Source organism: Mus musculus, chromosome 17 (genome assembly GCF_000001635.26).
Source record: "Mus musculus strain C57BL/6J chromosome 17, GRCm38.p6 C57BL/6J".
NCBI lineage: Eukaryota > Metazoa > Chordata > Mammalia > Rodentia > Muridae > Mus > Mus musculus.
In genome coordinates this window covers 87,602,079-87,613,940 of record NC_000083.6, presented here as the reverse complement: position 1 = coordinate 87,613,940, position 11,862 = coordinate 87,602,079, and the positions used below count along the sequence as shown (strand labels likewise).

At 46.9% G+C, this 11,862-nt stretch overlaps 1 long non-coding RNA gene across 1 annotated transcript; it reads left to right on the top strand.

Annotated features, from left to right (window-relative positions):
- The first annotated feature begins 397 nt into the window (after positions 1 to 397).
- Positions 398 to 11,658, top strand: Gm46609 (predicted gene, 46609). The gene is made up of 3 exons (NR_169183.1): positions 398 to 475; positions 1,444 to 1,505; positions 10,935 to 11,658. It is a non-coding gene; the product is annotated as a predicted gene, 46609 (long non-coding RNA).
- Positions 11,659 to 11,862: the final 204 nt, after the last annotated feature.

Genomic DNA, 11,862 nt, shown 5'->3' with positions numbered 1-11,862 from the left:
AAATAGAAGTAAATAGCAGAAGAAGTAAGCCCTTTCCCAAGTTTTTCCGTTGGCGACGTTCATTTGTCAGAGGGGATTTTTCTCTAAATACATAAACGCTGAACGAGGATGGGGGTGGGGAGGAGGGAGGAGGGAAGAAAGGTAACCCAGATCTGTCCAGAAGTAGAAGGCAACACTCAAAAGGAGGAACATATTTGGGTTTGAGGGGGCTGGGAGAGCCTCCCTCTCCTCTGGGTTAGGCCGAGATGATCAGGTGCCTCGGCTCCTTTTGCAGCTCGGGTTAATTTTTAATATTCTTTGGGTAAGGTAAAAGGGAAGACAGGAGCCCAGAGCCCACGACCCGCTTCTACAGCTCTCGCTCTTTGTTCCCAAGTCTCCTCCCCTCTTCTTTGTCTGGGAGGAAGGCTGGAGGATGATCACGTGGCAGGAGGGGCGGTGCTCCTGGCGGTTCCTGGGCTCCGAGCTGGGAACCAGGGTGAGTTTTGCAGGCGGCTCCTTTTTTTTTTTTGTCATTTACTCTTTGTCTTGGTTACTGATGTGGCTGTGTGACCGCAGCCCTGGGATTTTCTTCCCTCTAACTCCAAACGCCAGTTCCTTAGATCTCCCTGTTTTAAGGTCAGTGGAAACTTAAAAAAAAGCAGTGCTAAGCTAATAAATTCTTACTTGCAAAAGACTTTGTCCCGGTTCTTTGTAAAGCCTGCACTCTTGCCTTGTAGTTCCCAGATGGTCAAAGAGCGGGCCATGTTTAGGAATACGTGCTTGTAGCATCCCGACGTGCCCCTTTTTTTTTTCTTTTCTTTATTCCCGAGGCTGGAATTCACTCTGTAGCCTGAGTGCTGGGATGGATTCCTGGCAAGAGCCCCCGCCCTGGCCTATTTCATTAAGGCCGATGGTGGTGACATGGCTCAGGGCATTCCGGCAGGTGCCACCAAATCTGACAAGCCTGATCCCGTTTTAGAATCCCGGAAGCCCAATTGAACTGGCTCCTGTACATCGTCCTCTGATCTCCACACTAGTGATATGGCACAGGCTCAGAGCGGGTCGCAGCTACTGGCTATTTTTTAATGCCCGGACGAATTAAGCGTCTGTAAGATGCTCCGTTTCAAATGTTAGGCGCCTGGGGATTGGCCGGGAGGGCTCATGTTTAGAACACCCATCTGCGGCCATAGGCCAGAGGGAGGTCACAGCACTTGTTAAAATATTCAAAATGTACATCCCAGACCTTGGATATGACAGGTCAGGCAGCCTAAGTCTAAATTCTCCCCTGTCTAACATAGGACAACCTGGGAAGGTAGTTTAGGGCTGGAGAGATGGCTGGGCAGTTGAGAACACCGGCTGTTCTTCCAGAGCACCTGGGTCCAGTCTCCACCACCTACACAGCAGCTCACAACCCTCTGTGATTCCAGTTCCAGGACATCTGTTGACCTCTTCTCTCCCCTGCAGGTACCTACCATGCCAAGCAGTGCGCTGATAATTTATGCAAGCGAAACGCCTATATGCATAATGTAAGTTTTAAAAAGTAGATGGCGCAATATTGTATTCCAAAGAGAACTAGAAAAGTGAGCTTTCAGCCGAGCGTGGTGGCGCACGCCTTTAATCCCAGCACTCGGGAGGCAGAGGCAGGCGGATTTCTGAGTTCGAGGGCAGCCTGGTCTACGGAGTGAGTTCTAGGACAGCCAGGGCTATACAGAGAAACCCTGCCTCGAGAAAACAAAACCAAACAAACACAAAACAAAAAACGAAAAGTGAGCTTTCTTACTGCAGTGTTAGGAGTAGGACGTTGGTGTCACATGCTTGTCACCACAGCACTGGAGAGGTAGAGACAGAAGAATCAGGAGTCAGCCTGACACCCTACCTCAAAGACTAAAAAAAAAAAAAAAAATCTAACCAAACCAACTCGGGACAAGAATACCCTTACAACACCCGTGCTTCCATCTGTGTTAATAACCTCTTCCAACTCTGCTTCATTGAAAAACATTTCCCGCTCTGGGGATATAGCTTAGTGGTTGGCGCTTGACTAGTGTGCAAAAAGTCCTGGGTTCATCTCCATCACTGCAAAAGTCAATCTATAAACCAGTCAGTCGGTCGATCGATCGGGAGTTTAGTCCATGTAGAGAATAGCAGGTGTGGTGGGCGGCAGAGTTGTATAAGAAAGGGGATGGAAACTCTAGACTGGCTAAGCTTTGGGAGCTTGGAACAGACCATGGCTGGGCCCCAAGATCATTTGTTTAGTCTGATAGTGTAGTTCCAAGTTCGCCAGTAAATTGTTTTATTGCCTTTTTTTTTTTTTTTTTTTTTTTTTTTTTGGCTAGGCTCCTGTAGCCCAGACTAGCCTAGAACTCAAACTACTCCAGTTTAGGATGACCTTTAACTCTTTAAACGTCTTCTGCTCCCAACCCCTCCCTCTGTTCCTCCCCAGCCCCAACCCCTCCCTCCCCTCCCCTCCCCTCCCCTTGATGGGCTGATGGCAGGCCGGCAGCACCTGCCTGGCGTTGCTATGGCTTCTGATGCACTTTTTGGCAGACCTCCTTCTCTCTCCTCTTACGTCTGCTCGGGTCCCCAGGAACAAACTCACTGTGGGGACTTCTCTCTAGGATTGCGTGTATATTGTAGGATATTTTTCAAGGTCCCTGACTACTACCCACCCACTCCATACATTCTCTAAAGATACATTTATTTGTTTGTTTGTTTATGTGTGTATGTAGGTGTGTGTGTGTGAGCACCACGGCATGACACAGAGGTCAAAGATCAGCCTGTGCAGTGTCATGTCAGCCTGGTGCCTAGTGCTTTTACTTCTGAGTCATTCTGCCGGCCTTATGTTTTATTTGTGACGGAAATGTCTCTATACGTCCCCAGATGTCCCTCGATTGAGAAGTCCTGCCTCCAAGTCTTGCTCTGGGGAATTCTCTACTCTTGAGTGACTGGTGGTAAACAGGGACTGCTGCCAGCTTCTGTGGAGCTTAGCTCTGCTTCCCTGAAATTCTACGACATGGGGAAGTGGGGTCTCCTTTGGGTCCCCAGCCTCAGAGAGTCGGCTTTGTACCTGGACTGGCTATGCTACCTCTCCTGGGAGGATTCGCCAGGACCATGCACGCTGCAGTCTGTGCCCTTTCTCTAGGCCGCATTCTGGACACAAGAGCTCCTCACAAGCACCAAAGAGTCAAGTCTGTTTTCAGGACTTACATGGCCTTCTCTTGGTGTTGCCGCTCTTGAGTATGGGCTATGCCTCAAGGAAGGCCCAAATGGGGTCACTGGGTGTTAGTGTTTGTTGTTTATTGCTGGTTTTGGTGACAGAATGGAGCATAGATATGCTAGACATACTCTGAAAGTGATAGACAAAGGCCTGTCCCTCACCCCCAAGACATCTAACTGAGGTAGTTGAGGGGGCTGGAGAGATGGCTCAGCAGTTAAGAACACTGGCTGCTCTTCCAGAGGACCTGGATTCCATTCCCAGCACCCACATTATAGCTAACAGCTACCCAAAATTCTAATTCTAGGGCATCCGACACCCTCTTCCGGCCTCTGAGGATACGTCACGCATGAGCTGTGCAGACATACATGCAGGCACTATACCAATACATATACAATAAAAATAAACAAATCTTTTATTTTAAAAGACTGTATTTGGGAAGAGCCTATTAGCAGGTCCACATCTTCTATATACATTTCATGTTGTGTTTCTCAACTGTGCAAAAGTGAGTTCTGTCCTGGAGTGGATGGTCAGAGGCACAGGAGTCTGGAAACCCTCTGCGCATGCCAAGAATGGAGAGCCTTCTTTGTCCTCACCCAGGAGAGAGCACAAATCCATTATCAACGAAACACTCTGGGGAAAACTCGAACTTTCCTGGTAGGTGCTTTTCTCTAGATGACACACAATGCTGCTCTCTCAGTGCCGAGGACTCTGGCCAGACATTGCTTAGTGAGACATCGCCCCCGCAGCGAAGTGGCACGATACTCTCCCCCCAGATGGAATGAATCATTCTCTTGATTTTGAACCCTCGCAGCCTGTTACTCACACAGTGGCTAATTTCTGACCTATTACACCTTGCACAGGTGAATCTTCATAGAAACGGTCCCTCCCGGGCAGGGAAGAGGGCTGACTCATCCGTCTTCCCCAGGCCGGCAAGACAAGCCCTGCTCGCTCGCGTACGCGCGTGGCTGCTGCTCAGCTACCCCTCACCGAATCAATTACTTTTAAAATTCAGTCTCTTAGGGATTAAGTTACTGAGGTCTGTGAGGAAACCTGTCCAACCAGTTGCACCTTGTATACTTTTTCCTTGGTCAGCGCCTGAGCTGATGTTTCCTCAACACGGCTGCCAGCCCCTCACGTCACGTGACCATGGCGCATCTTTAACCCGGTAAAGACTGGGAACATCTGGGGAAAAGGACGATTTAAGCACTATTTTATCTGTGTATTTTATATTTTATTAGTATGTGTTAATTATAATGACGATTGCGTTATGACTTTTTTTTATAGATACATAAAATGTATTTTGATTATATTCACTCTCAGTCGAGCTCTCTTCTCGCCCTCCTGTAGTAGCTGGTCCTTTTTCTGGTTCTGGCTAATTGCTGTGGTGTAGAGCACGCGCTTGTGTATGTGCGTGTCCCAATGCTCTGTGAGGCTCAGTGAGTTCCATCAGGGTCACTCACAGGAACATGGATGGTGGGTTATTTACCTGAGCGTGGGCCACCTTATGGCTACCCCACGAAAGAAAATCCCTCTTCCAGCAACCTATAGCTCCTCAGGGTGGGTGGAGGCGTCCCGAGCTCCTCCCTGCCCCACCCCAGGATGCGGACAGGCTGTGTCCTATGGCCACCTGGAAGGCCAACCTCTACAACAGTCCACCTTGTGATTCAGCGTGCGTGTTCTTTCGGTTTGTTCTTTATATTGTTACCTTGGAGGGATTACACAGACATCCTGTTTGTGGTCTGTGCAGTTACAGCTACCTACTGCAAATAGAGGCTGGTTTTGCTTTTTGTTTTTGTAGATCTGGATGGCCTTGGACTTAACAGAGATCCACCTGCCTCTGCCCTCATGCCCATTTAGGAGTGCTGGGATTAAAGGTTTGCGCCACCACACATGGAAACAAAGAAAAGGTTTCTTTGAGCAAAGCTAAAGGTAGCACTGGCTGGAGATACAGTTTAGCAGTTCAAAGTGCTTACTGCACTTGCAAAGGACCCAGGTTTGGTTCCCAACACCCGTCTCAGGTGACTCACATCCACCCATAGCTGCGGTTCCTGGGGATCTGATGGGCTTCTGACCTCTCTTATGTTATACACATTCGTTGCACATAAACTCAAGCAGACACACACACACACACACACACACACACACACACACAACTCAGTAAGTAAATACAGCTTTTAGAAAAGCTGACAGTAGGACCAACCCATGGAGACAGACATTTTCTGAAAGGTGCTTTGACATCATGCCCATTTAGGAAAACACGTGAAGGGTATGACCCCACAGCCATGGGCTTCGGACCCGGTTTACAATACCAGATCTGAATTCCCTCTGTGGAGTTGGCTTCTCCAATAAACAGACTTGCTGCCCTTGCACCAATGAGCAGATTTTGCCTGGCCAGGCCTAGTATAAAATGGATACTGCTGACTGTGCACCACTGAATATGATATAGGAAAAGGCACTCACGACAAGCCTGGATAGTTGCCGGGCAGTGGTGGTGCAAGCCTTTAATCCCAGCACTTGGGAGGCAGAGGCAGGCGGATTTCTGAGTTCGAGGCCAGCCTGGTCTACAGAGTGAGTTCCAGGACAGCCAGGGATACACAGAGAAACCCTGTCTTGAAAAACCAAAAAAAAAAAAAAAAAAAAAGGGAATTTACTCTCTTATGGTTGAGAAGGCCGGATGCCCTAAACCAAGGCACTGACAGGCCTCTCTTTTCAAGGCCCTAAAGAGACTTCATGCCCTTTTCTTGGCTTGTAGGTCATCATTATATGACACTTTCCCTATATATCCAAACTACCTCCCATTTTTTAAAAAAATGATTTTATTTTATACATATTGGTATTCTGCCTGCATACATGTTTGTGTAAGGGTGTTGAGCACCCTGGAACTGGAATTTCAGACAGTTGTGAGCTGTCATGTAGGTGTTGGGAACTGAACCCAGGTCCTCTGGGAGAGCCAACACTCTTAGCTATTGAGACAGTTCTCCAGCTCCCTCTGTTTATTATCACAATTAAAACTCTTTTTGGCAATGCTGCAGATGGAAGCAAGGACATTGTGCATCCCAGGCAAACACCAATTGAGTCTCCTCAGCTCTCTAAGCACTTGTTTAAAAGGAAGGTGAATTTTCAGGGTTCCCTGGCCCTCTCTGTACCTCTTCCCAATGCAGCCACATTGAACAAACCACTTTTTTTCTGCTTTTCATGCTAAAAAAAATTGTTGCAGTAATTTCTTACCCCAAAGTGCCCATATAGACCCAACAACTCAGTTACTACATTTATAAGCTATATGCCTAGATTGGGCAGATCTATCACTATACTAATTTATTCCCCTGCTATGAGACCCCTTGTGGCTTCTGTAGGCCATGTGGTTCTACTCCACTTTTCTTCCTCCTCTTCCTCCTCCTCTTCCTCCTCCTCCTCCTCCTCCTCCTCCTCCTCCTCTTCTTCTTCTTCTTCTTCTTCTTCTTCTTCTTCTTCTTCTTCTTCTTCTTCTTCTTCTTCCTCTCTTTCTCTCTCTCTCTCTCTCTCCTCCCCTCCCTCAGACATCCCGTTCCATCTTTCCCTTCCCCTGCCTAATCAGAGGCTCTAGCCTTTATTTGACCAGTCAGCATAGGGAGAAGGTTCAGTGAGATCACCTGTGTAAGTGATCCACCCCTGGTTGGGGGCAGCCCCTCTCGAGGAAGCAGAATTAAGATCAAAATACAAACAGGACCAACAAAAAAATTAAAAGAAAAAACTTTAAAAAAATTTTTTTTTATTTTTTAGATTTATGTTTGTGGGGAGAGGGCATCAGAGGACAACTTACGGGACTCACTTCTCTCCTTCTACCATGTGGGGTTCAAGAATCACACTTGAGTCATAAGGCTTAGCAGCAAGCACCTTCATCAGTACACCCATCTTACCAGCCCCTGGATGGTTATTCATCTTATTAATAAATAAGATGAAGTCTTGCTCTTTGTTCAGGGTTGGTGTGAACTTTACTCAGGTCAGCCTCCAGCCCCAGTTGGAGCTGGGAAAATGGGTATTTTCCTTCTTTTTCTAAGGGCAGGTAAGCCATTGCCCTAACCCAGGTTGCTTCGGTTGCTGTCTTAGGGTTTTCATTGCTGTGAACAGATACCATGACCAAGGCAGCTGCTATGAGGGAAATATTTAATTGGGGCTGGCTTCCAGGCTCTGAAGTTCAATCCATATCATCATGATGGAAAGCAGGCCTGGCCCTGGGCCCTAAGACTGGCTCCTCAGGACCTTAGGTGGAAGTTTTCTCAAAGCCCACCCCCACAGTGACACACTTCCTCCAACAAGGCCACACCTCCTAATAGTGCCACTCCCTGGGCGAAGCATATTCAAACCATCACGGATGCATTGACAAATAGTTTCTCTCTTTTTAAAGGTGTGTGTGTGTGTGTGTGTGTGTGTGTGTGTGTGTGTGCTATTTGTTTTGTGGTTTTCTTTTTGAAACAAGGTCTCATTGAGTAACCCTGGCTGGCTGGCCTGGAACTTCCTTTGTAGACTAAGTTGAACTAGATTTCACAGAGATCTGTCTGCTTCTGTTTACATCTATCTATCTATCTATCTATCTATCTATCATCTATCTATCTATCTATCAATCATCTATCTATCTATCTATCTATCTATCAATCATCTATCTATCTATCTATCTATCCATCCTTTATGTATTTGGCTTTTGAGACAATGTTTCTCTGTGTAGCCCTGGTTGTCCTGTAGACCAGACTGGCCTTGAATTTACAGAGATCCAGCTGCCTGCCTGTGCCTCTGGAATGCTGAGATTAAAAACACCACATACAGCTTGTCTTTTTTGTTTGTTTGTTTGTTTGTTTGTTTCCGAGACAGGGTTTCTCTGTATAGCCCTGGCTATCCTGGAACTCACTTGGTAGGCCAGGCTGGCCTCGAACTCAGAAATCCACCTGCCTCTGCCTCTGCCTCCCAAGTGCTGGGATTAAAGGTGTTCGCCACCACGCCCAGCTTTAATTAACGTTTTAAAATTGATTTTTTTCTTTTTTTTTTAATTATGTATTTTCCTCATTTACATTTTCAATGCTATCCCAAAAGTCCCCCATACCCTCCCCCCACCCCACTATCCACCCACTCCCACTTTTTGGCCCTGGCGTTCCCCTGTATTGGGGCATATAAAGTTTGCAAGTCCAAAGGGCCTCTCTTTCCAGTGATGGCCGACTAGGCCATCTTTTGATACATATGCAGCTAGAGTCAAGAGCTCCAGGGTACTGGTTAGTTCATAATGTTGTTCCACCTATAAAAATTGATTTTTAATATATATATTTAAAAAGATGTATTTATTTTATGTATGTGAGTATACTGTAGCTATATTCAGACACACCAGAAGAGGGCATTGGATCCCATTACAGATGGTTGTGAGCCACCATGTGGTTGCTGGGAACTGAACTCAGGACCTCTGAAGAGCAGTCAGTGCTCTTAACCGATGAGCCGTCTCTCCCGCCCCTTAATTAATGATTTTATTGTTACCTTTGCTTATTTATTTTGTATGGGTTGGGGTATGCATGTGTTACTGTGTGGAGGTCAAATGACAGTCCGTAGGAGTCTGTCCTCCCCCTTGTCACCTGAGTCTCAGGACTGAACGCAGATGGGCAGCTGTTTGGGACGTGCCTCCGCTCATGGAGGAGATATTTTGCTTGTGCTAACTTTTAAATTCTTTCTTTCTTTTTCAGACCCAGTTTCTCCATGGGCTATAAATCACTATGTAGATCTGGCTGGCCTCAAACTCATAGCAGTCTGCCTGCCTCTGCCTCCTGTGCACCATTATGCCCTACATTAAAAGCCATTTTTTTAAGTTTTATTTATTTATTATATGTAAGTATACTGTAGCTGTCTTTAGATCACATTACAGATGGTTGTGAGCCACCACGTGGTTGCTGGGATTTGAACTCTGGACCTCCGGAAAAGCAGTCAGTGCTCTTAACCGCTGAGCCATTTCACTAGCCCTAAAAGTCTTTTTTTTTTTTTTTTTTTTTAAATAAAATCTTCTTTTAATCTCAGCACTCAGGAGACAGAGGCAGATGGATCTCTGAGGGTAAATTCTAGGACAGCCAGAGCTACCCAGAGAACCTCCTTATTCTGCTCTCAGTAAAACAAATCTTCTAAGCAGGTACACAATTTCTAGTGCCCCTTAATCTTTTTTTTCTTTCTTTCTTTTTTTCTGTAGTACTGGATTCAAACTGAAGGTGTTACATATACACCCTACCACTGAGCCATACTCCTAACACTACTGGATTTTTTCTTCAATTTTATTTTATTTTTATTTATTGTCATATATGTGTGTTTGTTCCCATGAGCATGGGTGTGTGTGGAGGACAGATCCCCTGGAGCTGGAGCTATCGATGGCTGTGAATTGCCCCATGTGTGTGCTGGGCACTGAACTCTGGTCTTCTCCCTGCTGAGCCAGCGCTCTAGCCCCACATCAGTCCTGCTACATACGGAGGTTCTTGAAAGCCTTTATTTGTTGGCTGACACATAACTGTACTTGTGTAAAGAACACAGTGTGACATTTTAGTTCTTGTATATGACGGTAGTCAGGTGATAGTGGTGTATGCCCTATGATCCCAGAACTCATAAGGCTTCTGACTAGAGAGTTAGGAGTTCAAGGACAGCCTGGGCTATATGAGATACTACTTAAACATACATACAAACAAACAAACAAACAAACACCAAAAACAATAAAACAAACAAATCAAAACCAGATAATGATCAGATCAGGGCAGTTAGCACATCTCTCATCCAGACATCCTCCTTTCTCTGGGTTCTGAGCATTCAAGACCTCTCTGTTTTTGTGAGACAGGATCTCATGTAGGCCAGGCTGGCCTCAAATTCGTTGTCTGAAACAGGCTTATAACTACAGACTGCAGCTTCCCTGGAAAGGCCTTCTCAGTCACAGATAGAAGTCACATGAGTGAATACTGGCCGGGCTATTTCTTCTGCGGAGAAGGCCTGGCTGTTCCTTTAGCCTGCCTGCCCTTTTACAGAATGGCAAGCCTTCCCTCCTACCTTCAGGGTTCCTGTGGAAGCCAAAGAGATGGGTCCACGAATGGCTGGGAGTTCCGGTTGAGTCTGTGCTTATATAAACATCACACTGAGAAGTGAATAGCAGGAGCAGGTATAAAGTGTGACGTGATCCCTCCCAGCATGCAGCGTTGCTCAATGGAGTCCATTCATGTCCCCGAGAAAAGCAAGGAGAGGTACTGGAAGGAGTGGGTGGAACCAGAAAGTTCCTAGGACAAAGGTGTTATCCGCACCATAAAAGTGAGGTATCATGGCCTTGGGCCCCACGCCCATGGATGGAGAGAAAACCAGAGCTGAGGTAGCTCCCCAGAACTCAGGCCAGTGTACACTCGGAGCGGCTGAGGCGAAGCTGACGAACCTCAAAGGCTTCGTGGGAGAGCCTGTGAACAGACCAGAGAGTGAGGTCACTGCATGAGCTGAGAAGGAAACGGTGGTTGGCGGAGGGCTGCCCTACCACAGCCGGCCAGCCTACCACAGCTGCCCTCTGGGTAGATAGATACTAGCTGATTTAGTCTCTAAAAGCTGGAGTCCACTGTACATGTACAGTTCAATGCCTTGGGGTGTGGGGGCTCCCCTTGTTAAAATGTGAATGGTCACATTCATTTGTGGGATCGTCATGAATGATGAATGGGATTTTTTTTTTCTTTTTTCCTTTTCTTTTTCTTTTTCTTCTTTGTCTTTCCTTTTCATTTAGGCCTCTAGCTGGGACCACACCCTGCCACCTGAGACACAGAGGCCAACGGTGAGGAAAGCAGGCGGAATGGAAATGCCCCTTTAACCATCCAAGAACCAGAGAAAAGCCACAGGCTCCAGGAAGGTTCAAAGGGCAGAGGGAGGGCCTGGTGAACTCGAAGTCTCCAAACAGTAGCTTGGACATGCCCATTGGGGCAGGGCAAAGACAGCATCCCGCACAGGGACTTCTTTGGCATTTATGTTGGACAGTCACCCCGAGCTCTCTGACTACAGGCCTGGAAAGTCTCTACAGTTAGTACTGAGAAGAGTGGGAGCTCGGTGAGATTCCACGGTGGGGGGATCCAGGCAGGGAGACTGGGCCTGCAGTTAGAGCTGCTTGTCTTTCTGGATCAGGAACTCAGAAATCAGATACTGGCTTGACCTGCCTTCAAAGTAGGATTGACCGTAGGTATGTTGGGATGGTTGGGCATTTCCTGAAAATAACGTTTTCCCTACCCTACTCACTGATCCCTAGCATTCCTTTAACAGGGAGCCAAGACTTGCGTTACAGAGCAAATTTAAAGTGGCTCGGGAAGAGAAACTCTAGACAGAGGAAGAGGAAGTGTGTGTGTGTTGGGGGGGGGGGGGGCTCGAGCACACGCGCGCATGCCCTTCTTGTACGGTGGTCATGTTTTGCTCATGCCCATGCGCATGAGGGAATAAATCAGCTTCCTCTATCACAAAAAGCAGCAGAATTATTCCCAACTGGCTTTAGGTTTCCCAGATTTAGGCAGCAGAAGAAAGCAAAGCCGCCCCCTCCCCCCTCCCCAGACAACATTATGAAACCAGAGAGCTGCTCCAAAGGCTTCAATTCTTCTTATTTTTTTACGTTGGTAGTTCTCTGCCTTTCTGATATGTAGTGCTGCCTCCTGCTGGCCATGTTGCGGTAT